This window comes from Streptopelia decaocto (genome assembly GCF_964273445.1).
Source record: "Streptopelia decaocto genome assembly, chromosome: 6".
Lineage (NCBI taxonomy): Eukaryota > Metazoa > Chordata > Aves > Columbiformes > Columbidae > Streptopelia > Streptopelia decaocto.
Window position 1 is genome coordinate 40,324,657 of NC_138660.1, and position 16,411 is coordinate 40,341,067.

The window sequence follows — 16,411 nt, forward strand, 5'->3', positions numbered from 1 at the left end:
TGTATGAGTATGATCTTGGAGCTTTCATTGGTGTTGGGTTAAGAACACAAAGAGCATGCCCCCATCCTGATTAGCTAGTCTTGTGCAGCAGGACAAAAAAAACAGTGATGGTAATTTCTCAGCTCATTAGGTACATATTCATCTTAATGGGGCATCAAAGTTAAAAACCATAATGCTTTCCTCTCATTTAATACTCCAGAGAACATTCACAGTAACCACATGAAAGCAAAAAGGATTTCAGCATCGGAGCTGCAAAAGTAGGTGTCTTCATTCCCTCCAGGCAGATAGAGAAGAGAGAAGAATTACTTTTTATCTACTTTTTATCCTTATCGCTGCCGAACTTGCCTTGCTGTGCTAGCCACTGGTCACTAGAGCTGTATGAATCAAAACGTTGATCTCTCCTAGTTTTTTTCTGGTGGGTCAAATTTAGATCCATAGTCTGCAAATATTTGGCATCGGCCCAAGAGCAGTGTATCAAAGTAACTTTATTTTATTGTTTATGGGTGTGTGGACCCTGATACAGAGACCCTTCATTACAATGAAAAACAGTGACTTGAAACATTTCAGTAAGCAACCCCTATCCTTAAAAATACTTCTTTTTTGTAAAGTAGTTGCACCAGCTTAAGCTCCGAGCTTTGCAAAGGCATTGTTTCCTGCGGTTTAGGTAATAACAGTGCCCAATTCATGCTATTTACTGAAACAACAGTATTTCCAGAAACTGCTTCTCAAAGTATTTCAGAGCTAGTACCCAGGACGAGCTTTTTAGGGCACTTTTAAAGATGTAGAAGGAAGCCGCGTGTGAACGCCGCGCTCCCTGACCTGACTCTGTGTGTGTGGTGCGGGATGCTCTGTTGGCTTTGGGGTCTTGGCTTTCTGTCTCTGTCAGAGCCATAGAAGAGAGCATAATTTGCATTATACGGTCAGTTATGTAGGGTGCAGCATATTGGAACATTATAGTATGTAGCCACTGTCTCCCCAAAAGACTCAAAATTCTCAGTTGATTTCGTTAGCCTCTCCTAACTATAAAATGATGGGGTAGGTAAAAATAACTGCTGGTAGCATGTATATTCATTCAGGATGGCAAACAAGTTTTTGTTCCAGATTTGTGAAGTTCTCATTTTCTTTCAGCTCTACCACCCACATTAGGAATGGAAAAAAGGCTGCTTCTTTCTCCAATACCACTTTTCTTAGGAAATAAAAGGAAAAATCAGTATAGGGCTATATTCCATAAGTGTATTTTGTTTAAAAGGTAACTTTCATGTATAGAATTCCTACAAGGCATTTTTGTAATGATACAAATTTAGTGAAATAAAAAATTAGATAAATTGATCACACAATTCAGAATATTTTTGGTGGGGTATTAGTAGGATTGAAGAAAATGAAGAGACATAGGAGAAGAGGTTTTGAGGAAGATGAATAACTGCCAGTGAAGCAGAAATACTGGGAAGCTCCTTCAGAAATAGGATGAGAGAAGAGAGGGTGGATCCACCCATTCAAAAAGCATGAATCAACAGGGCAAGACAGAAGAAGCAGGCAGAAAGTTTAAGTTCATCAACTGATTAAGCTCATTAAGGTTCTCTATATGAAACAACCTCCTGCCTCTATATGCAGAGCTTGGACCTCAGTGGATTAGGTGCTGTTTTGTGGTCTTTCCATCTTAATTTTCTCCATAGTATTTGGTTATGGAGGCCTTTTGAATAAAACATTTATTGAGAACGCAAGCTCTTGGTTCTAAATTACTGAAGGAGGGAGGATTGCTGTGTGCAGGTAGTGGAACTCTATTGCTGGGAACAGCAGCAACGTACATGCACCCAATTATATAGCACATGTCCTGTATTTTTCTTTTCTCTTGGCAGCTCAGTTTATTGTCTAGTTTGCTTTTTTTTTTTTTTTTTCTGAATTGCTTGTGCACTAAATATTTTATTAGGAAAAGTGCAAAATAACCTATTGATGTGTTGCATCAATATGTGTTAGAGAAATCCAATGATCCAGTAGCTATATTCTGCCTTTGGTCATCATGCATGCTTGTTATATTAGCAAGTTCTGCTACATTTCAAGGTTCTGTACTGGCTTTCAGGAAAAAGATTGGTCTGTGTGAAAGCAGTTGACATTTGAGCAGGATTTGGATTGATCGCTAGGACTGGGATGCTTTAGTTTTTATGAAGGAGTTTTTCAAGCTGCACTGAAACAAATTCTGCTGGATTTCTTTCATTCCTGGTGGAGGGATTCCTGGGGAAAATTCAGCCAGCTCTGTTACAGAAGAGGTAAGACTAGACCTACATATTGGTTCCTTCTGGCCTCAAAATGATAAAAATTTCAACTACTGGCAATAGAGGTTGTTCTGCTCAAGTTATGAGCGCTGTACTGATAGTAACACTAATAAGGAATTAGTCATGTATTTCAGGTTGTCGATTAATTTTGAGGTCAAATTTTAAAAGACTTTGGCTCAGGTATGTAGACCGACTATTTAGAATAGCTTGGCTTCTAGCCATGGTTGTGTGTGGACGTATCAGACCTGTAGCCTTGGGACTCACAGGCCTTTCTTTTAAGACATCTTTTGACGAATACGGAAGTTTGAAAGAATAATTTCCTATCTAAAACCCCAGCCACAGATGCCTCTATGAAACTTAATAGAGGAGATAAGGGGTTCCAGTCCTCCTTTATGGTAAATAGAGGATATTCCATAATTCATATTTCAAAATATATTTTTTGTCCTGAAAACAGGAGTCTATAAAAAAAGCAGCTACCTGCTCTGTATGACTTCGTAGAGGCTCTGTCCTTTCCCATCTGCTTGCCTGTCTGGGTAGTGGTTACAGCCCTTTCCTTTCTCTGCTCCAATTTTTTTAACATTGAGCTGCATTTAAGCAAGAACGGTGCTTCACCATGCAGAGCTACTGGAACGTTCTCCCTTTCACAGCATCAGCTCTGACGTAGGATACTGGAACTTGTGTTGTTCTTGATGTCATGGGCATGCATGGCAAACGCTTGCACCTCATTCATGGGCCATGTACAAGCTAAAGTCAATGCCAGTTATATTTCTCAGCTGGAACATAGTAAGTGCAGCTTTTTTTTACTGGAAAGGGAGCACTAGTGGTGAGACACACCAAAGACTGTAGCATCACAAAATAGTTTGGGTTGAAGGGACCTTCCAAGCTCATCCAGTGCCACCCCTGCCATGAGCAGGGACATCTTCACCCAGATCAGGTTGCTCAGAGCCCCGTCCAGCCTGGCCTGGGATGTCTTCAGGGATGGGGCATCCACCACCTCTCTGGGCAGCCTGGGCCATGGTTTCACCATTCTCAGAGTAAAAAATTTCTTCCTCCTGTCCAGCCTGAATCTCCCCTCCTTTAGTTTAAAACCATCTCCTCTTGTCATGCCGCAACAGGCCCTGCTAAAAAGTCTGTCCCCATCATTTTTATAGGCCTCTTTTAAGTAGAATTTGCTGTCTCAGCAAAGCTTCGAAACCAACGGGTTTTTTGGCTGTGTTCAGTACACCAATGTCTCTGAGCTGTACCTTATAAACCCTATACATTGTGCATGTTTGCACTGAAGCCTCTTGCTGAATGTTTGACCAAGAAGTTAAATGGATGACTGGTGTCTGCATCGCTACCAGCATAAATGTATTCCCTTCCTTCTAAGTAGCATGCTTATTATTTTCACCAATTAGCACATATTTGTGTTTCATTAATGTTTCTCAAGTATCCTGAAGCTGTGATGACAAATCACTGACAAGAAATCAGAGCTGCACAAATTAAAACCAGCTGACTTGTAATGGGGAGAAAGCAGACAACCATTTATACACTTCAACTGGAAAAACAATAAAATACTGACTACAAAAATATGGTGGTGCTGGTACCGTGGGCAAGGCTGCTAGCTGAGCTTGTGGCACCAGCAGCTTAGCAGGCCGGGATACTGTGCTGAGTACTTGTCATTCCTGCTAGAAAGTGTCATTTTTGAGGCTGGTCTTAGCTTTTGTGGAAGGTTTTTCTTCTGGCTAGTGTTTGTGTTCAATGGGAGAAATCATCCAGGCAAGAACATTACAAGTGACAGTGACTGCTGTGTTCAGGGGAGCCCTGTTTCATGAAGTCTTTAGTTGTTTTTTTTCTGCTAAAATGTAAAGGGCACATATAATCCTGTCAGTGTGGCAACGGAAAAGCAGATCACAGGATGAGGCCCTCAGAAGAATGCCTATTACTTGTCAATAGGCATTCATGGTAAAATATTGAAGTCAGCAAATGTTTAAGTGCGGAGCTTCCATCCATGCAAGCAGGACAAAAGGCGCTTCTAGCTCTGGTATGGGTTTTTTTGGTGTGTGTTTTGGTTTTGTTTTAAAGAAATCAAAACATGTTAGAAACTGTAACTCCATATTTTTAGTTGTAGATGTGAATGTAAATGTGACTTTTGCTTCCATTTGGTTGTTTGACTAAGCAGTTCTGGAGCGTTAAGGGTAAATAGTGCTTGCTTTAAGGACCTTTCTCTAAAACAACCTAAATCAATCAAATCTGAGCTAATGTATATTTCTGAAAATTACTCTCCACAGTATCAGATCCCCACATGAGTAAGGACTTCAGGTTCGTGCTTGTTTCTCACAGAACCGTGAAGCTTCCATAAATATTTGCAGATCTTTTTTTTCTATTTTTATGTTGCTACAAGACAAAGCACGAGGGTCTTCAGTTTGCCTTTGTGTCATGAGATGAAAAACACAAGGGTTTTTTTGAGACTGTATTTAATCAGAGTCAGCACTAATTAGGTGTTGTCTGAATCAATACCGTCTGGAGAGAGTATGGTGAGAAAGAGCAGGACACACTGTTTAATGCAACAGGAGCTTGTCCCCTGGCTTTGTAAATCTGCAAATATTTAGGTTTAGAGTCTGAGCACCCATGAGATGGTGCCTGCTGGAGATGACGTGCTCAGCTTCTCTTTGGAGAGATTTATTTCTCTGGTTTCCTTATCTCCTCCATGAAGTTTATCAGATAGAGAGGAGCACAGAATTGGGAAAGGTTGAATGAGTGGACCACACACCCTCAGCCTGGTAAGCCCAAGACAATATCTCCCTTGCATTCCCTTTCTCCTTATACATGGTTTGTTAAAGCATTTGTGAACTAAGACATTGGAGAACCTGCTTTTGTGGCTAATGAAAGTATTCAAACTGAAAAAGGGGAGGTCTGATGGTCAGGTATACAATACCTGTGGTCCACAATTTTTGGGTAGGGGAAGAAGTGGCACAGAATTAGAGGAATTGCATCTCAGCAAGGAGTCTTCCTTCTTTCTAGCCAGAAATGTTTCTGCTCCCTGGGTTTTTTCCTTTATGTGATCAAGGCACTAGTGTTATCATAAATGCTGTTGGTGGAAGAGGCTGAGGTTTGCTCTACGTGAATTTGTGATTTTTTGGGCAGTCGTTTGTGCACACACAAACCAGCATGTCTGTCTGGCTGCCACCCTCCTTTAGCAGCCTGTCACTGTGATCACTCTTATGGCTTTCTTATATAATAACTGTGGGCTCCTTAAGTCAATTTACAATTAAAAAAAAAAAGGAGTGGAAACACGGAAACACTTTTTTTTTTAAAGAACACTCTTCAGCTCATTTTGTTAAGGCATTGTTCTTTCTTTAGCTTTAATTTCATCATACTTCTTTCCTAATTAAAATCCACTTTATTTTCCCCAAGTTGTTCAAGATGAAAGATCACTTTTCTCACTCTCTAGCCTAAATTGGATTTTAAAAACAGAACTCCCTGACTTTTTTTGTCTAATAGGATTTATTACACTATTTTGTATCATCATTGTACTTAGGAATTGCGTATCACTGTTTTAACAAAGCTTCCAGTCAGAAACACTGGAAATCTTACCATTCTTATTCATTATGAATGGATCCTACTCTGAGCCACTGTCTTTACTTAGACACAGCAAATCTTTCATGCTGCATTTTTTTTCAGTGACATGCAAGCGATTTATTAGGCAGCCCCTACTAAAGGTAGATCTTATCACTCTTTATTATGATTTAAACGAAAGGTGTCAATCTCTTCATCCCACAGTCTTTACTGATATTGGGGATTGTCTCCAATGCAGGACCCAGATGCAGGACCTTGCATTTGGCCTTGCTGAACTTCAGGAGGTTTGCACAGGCCTGCTCCTCAGGCCTGTCCAAGTCCCTCTGGTTGATCATCACTTCCCTCTGGAGAATCTACTGCACCGATTGGCTTGACTGGGAGGATAGAGGAGACCACCACCAGTGCTCCTGATCCTCTTAACATTGCTCTGAGGAACACATGGTCTGTTTTGGTGGTTCTGAGTTGCCCTGTCACAGTATCACTAGACCCTGCATGGCACAGCGGGAGCAGATGATGCTCTGTAGTGTTCACTGGGCTCAGCAGCCCCTCGGTGATGCTGCAGATGAGAGCTCCTACCAGGCAGCAAACTTCTTTAGAAGTTTCTGACCCAAGCAGAAACAAGGGTTGGGACTCCTTCATTTCCTGAGTTCTTTGTGTCAGCCAGCTCCAGGCTGAACTCAGGCTTAGGTTCCCCTTGCGCAGCCTTAAGGCAAGGCTGGGACAGTGCACGGTACCATGTTATCAATCTCCTGCTCACATTCCAGATCCGGCACTGCCTGATGAGCTCCCCACACAACATTGCTACTGGTTTGAAGAGCTGTTCCAGCTGGGCACACTTGCAGCTATGATATCCACCATGGTCTTTGAGTGCTAGAGGGACCTCCAGATGCTGGAGGTCTGTGGAGCCCAGGGTCTGAACAACCATTTCAGTCCATGGGAGGCCTGTTTGGGTGGAGGTGTCAGCACAGCAGGAGGTGAGGTGGAGGCTCAGACCCTACACAAACCCAGACTTTTTGGTCTTTTACCCTCTTCACATAACGTGTAATCACCTCACGTTTCCAGTGTAAGCCGTGACACCAGTCCACGCGCAGTGCGTGCCGTGGTGACGTGCTCAGGGTCTGAACACCAAAGCTGATGAGGAAATGCTCCCTGATTTTTAAAGCAACCAGAAGCATGACTAAAAATGTCGAGTTCCTCCGTAAAACTACTATGAAGCTTTTTATTGGATAGGCAGTTAAATGCGTTACAGTGAGCATACCAGCTTATTATCTGCTTTATGATGATAAACTGTCCCTAGCTATGCAGAAATGCATAGCAGATACATGCTTTAGCTTTTTTTGAAACAAGAAAATACACAATTCAGTCTCAACTATTTTTTTTTTTTTTGGTCCATCAAACTTTGAATGTAGTCTGCATGCGTACTATATAGATTTACAGACTCACCGTGCTCCAGAACTTCCATAGCTGAAATGAGAGTCTAGACACCCTATTACTATCTGAAAAGACACTTACTCATGCAGGCCAAATTGATTCGAAGTGTCCACTTCTCATTTCAAAGGCATTATTTCTGAAGTGGTAGTTGGGGTTATTTTCATGTGCTGTGTCATGACTGACTGTTGCATAGATGACTTTGGGTTTGCTGCTGCAAACCTTCTGTTCGGTGGGGAAGTCGGCACAGAATCCTCATCTCCTTTTCTCAGCAAGGACTAATGCTTTTGTTTAATTACCCAGCTTCTACTAATAATGGATGGTGAAACCTTTTCTAAAACCTTTATGAGTGATTGCAACTGGGGTTTTGTCATAGGACCTCAGCAGGCATAGTTAGTAATTAGCATCTTTATATATAATCCTTAACAATTTCCATATACTGTTTGTAGAAGCTGTGTGTTGGAGGCTGGTGAATAATCCATGGTATTGAAGATATATATGTACTATAATTACACTGTTCTTTCTAGTGTTGCAGTCAGATAAACAGAGCAGGTAATGACATATGTGAAGCCTGGTTCCATGTTGAAAATGAACAGTTAATCCTTTGTATATCCTGCCTGAGACAGGTTTTCCAAATTGTTAAGTGTGTTGGTGATTTCCTTCTTTCAAGGATCTAGTGCTGTATCTTTGTAAACTGTATCTTTTGAATACTGGACATTTTTGAGATTCCCACTCCTGCTGAGGAACATGCTTGGGAAAGGTGATCTGAATGCTGGAAGTCAGAATTTCAGAGCTCTAAATGCCCAAGAAAAAGGCTCAAGGAAGTTGTCTTTGCTTCAGCTGTCCATATCTCAACATATCCTTAAGGAGAAAAGATATTCTAATTAGTTTAATTTGTATAGTTTTAGAGGATGCAATGCATCAATAAGTGATGTTTCAAGGTCATGCTGTTTCTCTTACTGGCCTGATTTTTGGCTAAAAGCAGGAAGCTATCTAACTGAATTTGAAGCTTCTGTCATTTCATTAAGCAATAATATAAAGTGAAATCATCCTCCTCCTAAAATTTTATGTTTTTCACGAGTTTAGCATTGCATATCAATACATAGATCAAGTTAAGAGTTTTTAAATAATTATAAGGTGCTGAGTCATAAGACCGAAGACCTGTTTCACCTTCTCATGCTATTTTTAAGCTGCCTCTGAGATCACTTTGTTGCCTTGCAAACCAATTAGTAAAACATTATTAGAAACCAAAATTATGAGATGGTGGTTGTGGTAGCACCCACTCCGGTAAAAAGTTTATTCAATTCTGATAAAAATAAAAGAGTGTGCAACAGAGGTGTTGTTGCCTACAGGATCTTAACTCAAATCCAAAATGAATGCTTGGAATTGTGCAGAAGAATAGAATCAGTGATGGATTAGAGGCATAGAGTCCAAGTCTACCCTTGGTGTAAGCTGTGCAGTAAAAATGAATGGTTTGAGTTTGTTCTGTGAATAAAATGTTAATGTATGTGACGTGAGGGAGAGTTGATGGATGTTTTGTCACTCTGCTAAGGAAATCCTCTTTATTATTCTCCTTAGTCTCACACCAAAGGCTCTGAAGTCTCTGTCACCACTCGTGAGAGCACCTGGGTGACGTTTCAGACACTCTGGTGGTGTTTCTCCTTGTCATGGTGGTTTATCTGAGGGAGCATGAGCTGCACTGACATGAGCGGTGGCCGCTGAGAGAGCTGATCCCGCTTCATACAGTGCTGTTCTTGTAATGAGACAGATAGAAGTGCAAAATAAAATAGCTCCAACTTTTTAAATGAAGTGGGTGGATATAAGAGTGGTCACCACAATTCATTTGGTTCTGGGAACATGTTCACCAGACAGCTGGCAATAAAAAAATGGAGACATCTCAGAGGAGAGCAACAGGAAAACAAACAATCACCAAAAACCCAACAAAAACAAAACAAACAAACAAAGCATCACCAAACCGGAAGAAATGAAGGGGAAAAAAAAAAAAAAAAAAGGTAGAGTTTATATATCTAGCCAAATAGATGTCCCCTAGAGAGTGACAATTTTGGTTCTGATTCAAGAAAGCACTTAATCATTTACTTAAGTGCTGCTCTGAATAAGAATGCTTTCCTGAGCTGAAAAGCAAAGGAACTGATAGCAGTTTATCTCACATCCTGTCACTGATGTAGGGAAGGAACAACTGGGGAAGATGTAAATATTAAAAGGTTCCACTTCATCTGTTCAGAATAGGATTTTTGCTATTTCAAGTGAAACCTTTCTTGGAACATTCAAAGGTAACAAACTATGATAGTAGTAAGTATTTTCTTGGGAATAATTCGAACCTGGCAGGGAAATAAATTCATTGACCCCAGAGATTTTCTTCTGTTGTTTCCTCCACTGGTACAATTAAAAAATAAAACTGGGGAAGCTAACTGGAATTTGCAGAAATGGGAACTCACTGCTATTTCAGTGTTAACTTTCCACTAATGATCTTTGAAGGCTGTTGAGTGAAACCCTCCCTCTTCTCTTCCCGCTTCCTATTACCCTTAATATATTATTATCCAATTTAGCTCCCCTGCCAAGGGAATCTTTTGCTCTCTGATCTCTGCTGTAAAAGGAATGAAAAAGCACAAGTAAGCTGACGAAGTCTGAAGGAACAACTACACCAGGTTCATGCATAATGTAGCCATCACATATTCTGTTCTTTTAATATTACAGAATTCATATGATATTCAGCACTCACAATCAGAAGAGATAGAGACATATCTGTTCCTTACTTATGGATATTATTTCTATATTAATGAATTATCTTTTTGTCAACAGATAAAAATGCAGGAGCCAGGGAATTCCTCTTCTCTCAAGCGAGAGAAGAGGAATTGTTTACAAAGCATTTTACATAATTACCAATAAATTATAAGAATTTAGTTTTCTTAGAAAATAAACATACTGTATTGTAATGCTCTTTAATACTTCAGCTTCCAAATGCAAATATAAGCTAAGTAGCATTCTGGATTAACACCAAAAAAAAAAAAAAAAGACAACTGAAAATGAAATTAATTACAAAGCAAATTCACTTCAATGGCATGAAAAGATTAATCTTATGTAACTTTAAAATGTATGTCTACTGCACCAAGTCCCAAGGCAGTACAGTATCGAAAAGTATGAAGTGGGCTTGTTTCAGCCGTGAGGGAACAGCTCATACAAACTTCCGAGAGCACTTACTGCTAGAAGTAATATGAAATGTTTGCTGAAATATCACTGTGTTTCCTTCAGATAGATGCATTATAAACAATTAATATCAGGAAGTCTGCAGGGAGAGTAATTCTGTTTCTTTAAAAGTGAGGAGTACTAAGCAGCCCGTTATATATATAAATATATAATTTTTTGAAAAAAAACAAAGCAGAGCAATGAAGGGGAAAAATGCTTCTGTTTCTTACTTCTGTTAAAGTCCATTTTCCGAAGAATGTAGCAACTCTTTGCCATTGCCAAGTGGCGTGGTATCAGATTGTAAATTCTTATTAATCAGTATCATTTAAAACTAAACAAACCGCCGTGTATGTTCTAATTCAGTTTGATGAGAAACCCAACATGTTACAGAATTTATTTCCAAATGACAATTAGGTTTAGTGCTCAGGGTAGAAAAATGCAGCCTGGTCATCAGCTGATGTGCTGCAAAGTGAGAAGGCTGAAAACATTACACAGAAATTTGTTTTTATAGAAAAATCAGTGGAAAGTGTCTGCAGCTTTGTTTTTAAATACCTGAATGAATGAGATGCGCAAATAATAACACAGTGTGTAGTGGCTGGAAAAGGTCTGGAGGGCTCCTTGCACAGGTATTAGTGGTTTAGTGTGAGGGACAACCTATAAAATATATATTTTTTTTTAAGATTATACTTAATGCATAATTCTTGGCCAATAACTCCTTGTTCTGAAAAGTGTAAATTAGCACTTTTTCTTCCCTCTATCTTGGCTAGAAATCCCTAATTTGATGTATTGAAACTGTCAGAGAAATTATGAGGAAGCGTAGAATGGGGCGAAATCCTCCCACACAATGCAATACGCTCCAGGCTCAGCAGCGAATCTCTTGTGAGCCAGGAAAAAAAAACCTTCTGAGGGCTTGTGTGTGTGAGAGGATTTGCTCTGAAGGGGGATTCTTTGCTGAAACTACTTTCATACAGCCCAGTGTTGAGCAATGTAGCAGCTAAGTTTCCCAAACTGTCAGATCCTGCTTCTCAGCACATGGAAAAGACAGGTGGGAGCTGGGCACGGCTGCCCAACAAAAGAAACTGGACATGTTTCCATGTCCCAGGGCTTATTGCTCTAAAAACAAGGTCTCAGGCACTTTATCTTCAAAGGCTTTTGAGAACAGGTCAGACAAATGTGCCGCAGATGGTCCTTTGGAGATGGGGTAGATTAGATGACCTCTCAAATTTCTTTTCATCCTGTTTCCTGCAGCTCTGCCATCTATCTTTTGAGGAATGGCTGCTGCTAATTTCATATCCTAAATAACCTATGGTGAATGAATCTTCATGATGAAATGTTATTTCCTCAGTCCTGCTCCACGTCTTCCAGCCTGTTTTGTGAACACGGCATATTCCCAGCTTGGCAGGCAAAGCACAGGGACCAGAGGGACAGCTGGTGAAGACAACTATGTGTAGCTTCTTATGGGAAGTGATATAGGGCAAAAAAGTGGATTTGGTGTGAGCCACTACAAACTGAGGGGATTAACTGTTCCCTTCTCACCAGCTGCAATCCCTGTTAGCACACAAAAGAAGATTGGGAGTTGCAAGAAAGGGGGGCTGAATTTGGGAGGGTCTTTTCTCGCATCCGCTCACCACAATGGTTATCTTGATCAGAGGAAAATGATCAGTTACATGTGATATCACACAATCCTGTCATTACAACAGCAAATACAGCAGTTCTTATGAACTGCAATCTCTCTTGGCAGTCCAGAAGATGTTCTCAAGGGAGATTCAAACTGCATTAATCCCCTCTGCTGGCAGGGACGATTTAGGCCTGGGATGTGCATAAATGCCTGTGCACATCTGGACCATGATGCATGTGTGCTGCCACTCCCCAGCTGGTGAGGGAGCCCAAGGCCTCAGCAGGGACCAGGTGGAGGTGTAAAGGCTAAATAAACCCTCCAGATGTGCTTGGTCAGCCTGCAGGTTCATGGAAGGGTGTGAGTGGAAAGAGACAGGACTGAGCTCTGCAACAACACTTCCAAGAGAAGGTGACACATAGTCACAGAGGCTGCGAGTCCAGCGAGAAGTGAAGGCACCAACAGAGCAAAGTGGTGTGGGAAGGTGGCAGGAGAACCAGCAAAGAGGTTCATATATGACCGTGATGTAGCTAAACGTGGTCTGGAAATTATGCATCTGACTAGGATAGGTGCAAAATGGGGATTTGACAGTTACATGGTTGTGACGAGCTGCTTGTTGTGAATTCAGATCACTTTGTATCCAACAACTAGTTTATATTGCCCGTATATTTTCAGGCATTAAAAAAAAAATCTTCCATCTCCTGATCTAACTACAGAAACAGTTTCACATTATATCAATAGTGCATCCTGAATAAATATTACTCATTTCTAAACTGAGTCATATAGAGTTCTTATCAGCTATCATGGAACTTCAACCAGGGCACTCAACCCATCTCATCAAACAATCCATTATTGCTTTCTTTTTTATTCAGTTCCCTAGTATGTCTTGAGAGGTAGGATGTGCTTTTTGTACATCCACTTTGTGCATGTGAATTAGATATCAAAATCATGTGTCTTATTTCTCACTATAGTGAAAGGAGAGAGCCCATTTCACAGCAGAATGCAGAAGAGGGACCTCGTTATGGGGGGACTCCCCAGAGCAACTGCCCCGTCCCCTATTGCAAGCCATGATTGACAGGCAGAGTGAGTTGGCAATAAGTGATTGATTAGGGCTTAGGGAAAACTGCGGCCCTCTGGTTGGAAAAACAAGATTTCTACTTTGGGTGGAAGTTAATAGGGCAGCAGAGACAGACCAACTTCAGGGCTTGCCTAGAGAGGAGCAGGTGAATGCAAACAGCTCAAGTCAATGGGCATAAATAAAAGCCTTTAAACTAGAGTTGTTTGGGGTAAAGCACTCTTAGGTTAATGCAGTTTGAAAGTTGCCTTACTCCCAGAGGAGAAGCGTGTACATGGTGGTTTAACAGGCCTCAATATATGCTCATTAACTTTATACTCTTAGTTGGCTCTTCATAAATTTCTGATGTATTGACTCTTTTGGGAGTTCTGTTGGATTTATTTTAGTTCTTTGTTGTATTAAGAGTTTTACCAGAAAAATAACAATCTCAGTGATTTCTCAGCAAATAAACAACCCTCATTCCCATTCAAAAAAAAAATAAACATCATCAAAATAGATTTATTTTTTTTTAAAGGCAGAACAGTTAGAAATGGTAGCAGAGACAGCTGTTCACTGGGGACCCAGTGTACCTGTCATGAGAAATGCTGATAGCTCCAAAAAAGCAAGGCAGGGTCAGTGACTAGAATGTGATTTTCTATGAAAGTATGTTGTGTAGTTTAAAGGTCCAGTTTTGACAATCTTTATTATTACTTTATGCGGTTTTGTATAAAATGTTTAGCTTAGTATTGTGTTAGTAATATTTATTAAATGATATTAGAAAATGTGATAAAAGTTTATAGGGAAGTTATTACTGTAACCATAAAGCAATGGCTCAGCCAACATATCACTGTCTGCATCTGATGGGCCTTCAGAGGATTGATGCCAATCCAGACACCCCACCGGGAAAATGGGGCTCTGTGGGGCTGGGAGAAATAAATAAAATAAATTTAAAAAAAAAAAAAAAGAAAACAGTGGCTTAATGGGGATTCATTCTGAAATATCTTCTCCTGCCCTTGTCCCTGGTGGTCGCAGAACAGTTGATGCTGGAAAGAAACGGGGATGCAGCGCCTGAGCCTGGGCAGGAGGGGCTCAGCCCGCCCTGAAGCCGGGTGTCAGTAATTATTAACTGCTAATGGCGAGAAAAACCATTATGGCACACAATAGGCTTTCCTTTCACACCGCTAATTGCGTGATGAACTTACTTTGGCAGTAAATTGTCACATCTGCTGTAGAGAGAGATTACACTTAGGGAAATAAAATAAATACAGTTGTCGTTCCTTTATCCCTGGATGATTGAGGCATTTAAAAAAAAAAAAAAAAAAAAAAAAAAAGAGGACTTGGCAGATGGAACATATTATTTGTTAGACAAGCAGGGGGAGGTAAAACCTTTTTTTTTTTTTTTTTTTGACAAAAGTTAAAGTAGAAATAACAGGCGATCTTTCACAAGCTCTCCTCAATTTGTTCTTTCTGCTCTGGTGGCACTTTGGAGAGCACAACCCCAAGGGCCTCGGTGAAGGCCCATGGCTGGTGGCAGCTCTGGAGGGAGTTTCCTCCTGTTCGTGTCCTTCCACTGGCTCCAGCTGGCTCTGGAACAGACTCAGTATGTGCAATAAGAAAATGGATACTAGTTTGGGGTGGGGTTTTTTGTTGTTTGTTTGTTTGTCCTCAGGGAGGGAAGTAGCTGTGGGACACTGAGGGTCATTAGACAGAGCCTGGGCGCAAAATGTGTCATTAAACTAATATCTTTGTGGACCCTGTGACTTTTAGTTTCCATTTCGAGCATCTAGTTGGTATTTCTGGAACAGCTGCAGGCTTTTTTATCCTGAAATGTTCTAGAATTTAACAGCTCTAGTCTTTTTATCAGTGAAACAACGTTTGGAAAGCAGAGCAATGCTTATTAGAGACATTGCAATATGATATTTTCTTTTCAGTTAAATCTGTCACTGGTCTTCAGCTCTTCTAAATACTAGTTCTTATTACTGTTTACTTCTACATACTAGTTCTAAATATCAATGTCCTAGCAGATATTCTGCAGGTTTTTTTCTGAGCTCCAGAAAATGTCTATTTTTCTTCACTTTCAGAAGCTGATCTGTAATTATTTATTATTTACATTGCAAGATGGATGACACTTCAACAGACCAAAATCTGTTAAAAAGGCAGCAGAAATTTGCATTCCATGTGTACTTCAATGACTTAGGAATAAAAAGGAAGGAAAGGAGAAGAAAAATTTGCAGAGGGAAATGTAATTATCATTTCCTTGGGCTACAATAATCTGTACACAAGAATTGGATATTAATATCTTTATTTAGATATGGAAAGAAGATAATATTATAATAGCAGCTGTTGTACCTTTGGAGATTGAGTTATATGGTAAAGATGTATCATACCTTAAAGAAAAGAGACAACACACATAGAAATTACACTTTTATTTTTTATAAATAAATATGAAAGGGAAGGATGGTTATGATCTATACAGCCATATTCAACCAAGTCTTACAGTCCTCAGTCCACTAGAATTTCAGTTAATGGAAAGAGAAATTTTGGCTGAAATGTGGGCAATAGTATTACCAAAACATTGTTCCTAATAGTCCTGAACAGTATTTCTAGAACTGTCAGTGCAGCGGCAGTATTTTCAGATATGCCTGCTGATAACTGGATGTCTCTATTTTAGAAAGATGAGACTTTAGCGTAACTTTTTTCTGATGCTTGGTGTGATGTTCTGTATAATATGAGCAAGCCAATTGTCAAAAAATCACAGTGATCTTTGAGATGTCTTAGCAATAATCTCAAATTGCTTGAGAGGAATGACAAATCTTTTATTTAAATGTCCTCTAGCGAGAGTCCTGCTTTCAAACATATGTCTATGTCACGTCAGTCCCGCTTTTCAATGCCAACTGCCTTTTTAGATGTCAGGTCCGTAACATGGGGTTTGCGTTGCTCAAAGTCACATTTACAGGATCTTTTTGTCAGTTTGATTGAGACAAATGTGGAAAGTGACAGACGGGTTAATGGTCCTACCGCAGTGTCATCACATCACTTCAGGGAATGGCATCAACACGCAATCATGGCCTGATGTACTATTACAGTTCATTTGTCTTTAGAACGGTTTTGGAGAATCAGTGGGTGTCCCGTAGTTCAAAGTCAGACATAAAACTGCACATCCTGCTCCTCCCAGTTGCTGATACATTATTCTGTGCTTTAGTTCCTGTGATTGATTCTGAACCCCAACACCGCCTCTGCTTCTGCAGTTGAGACTAAAGTCAGAGGTTTGGTTTTGCAGAA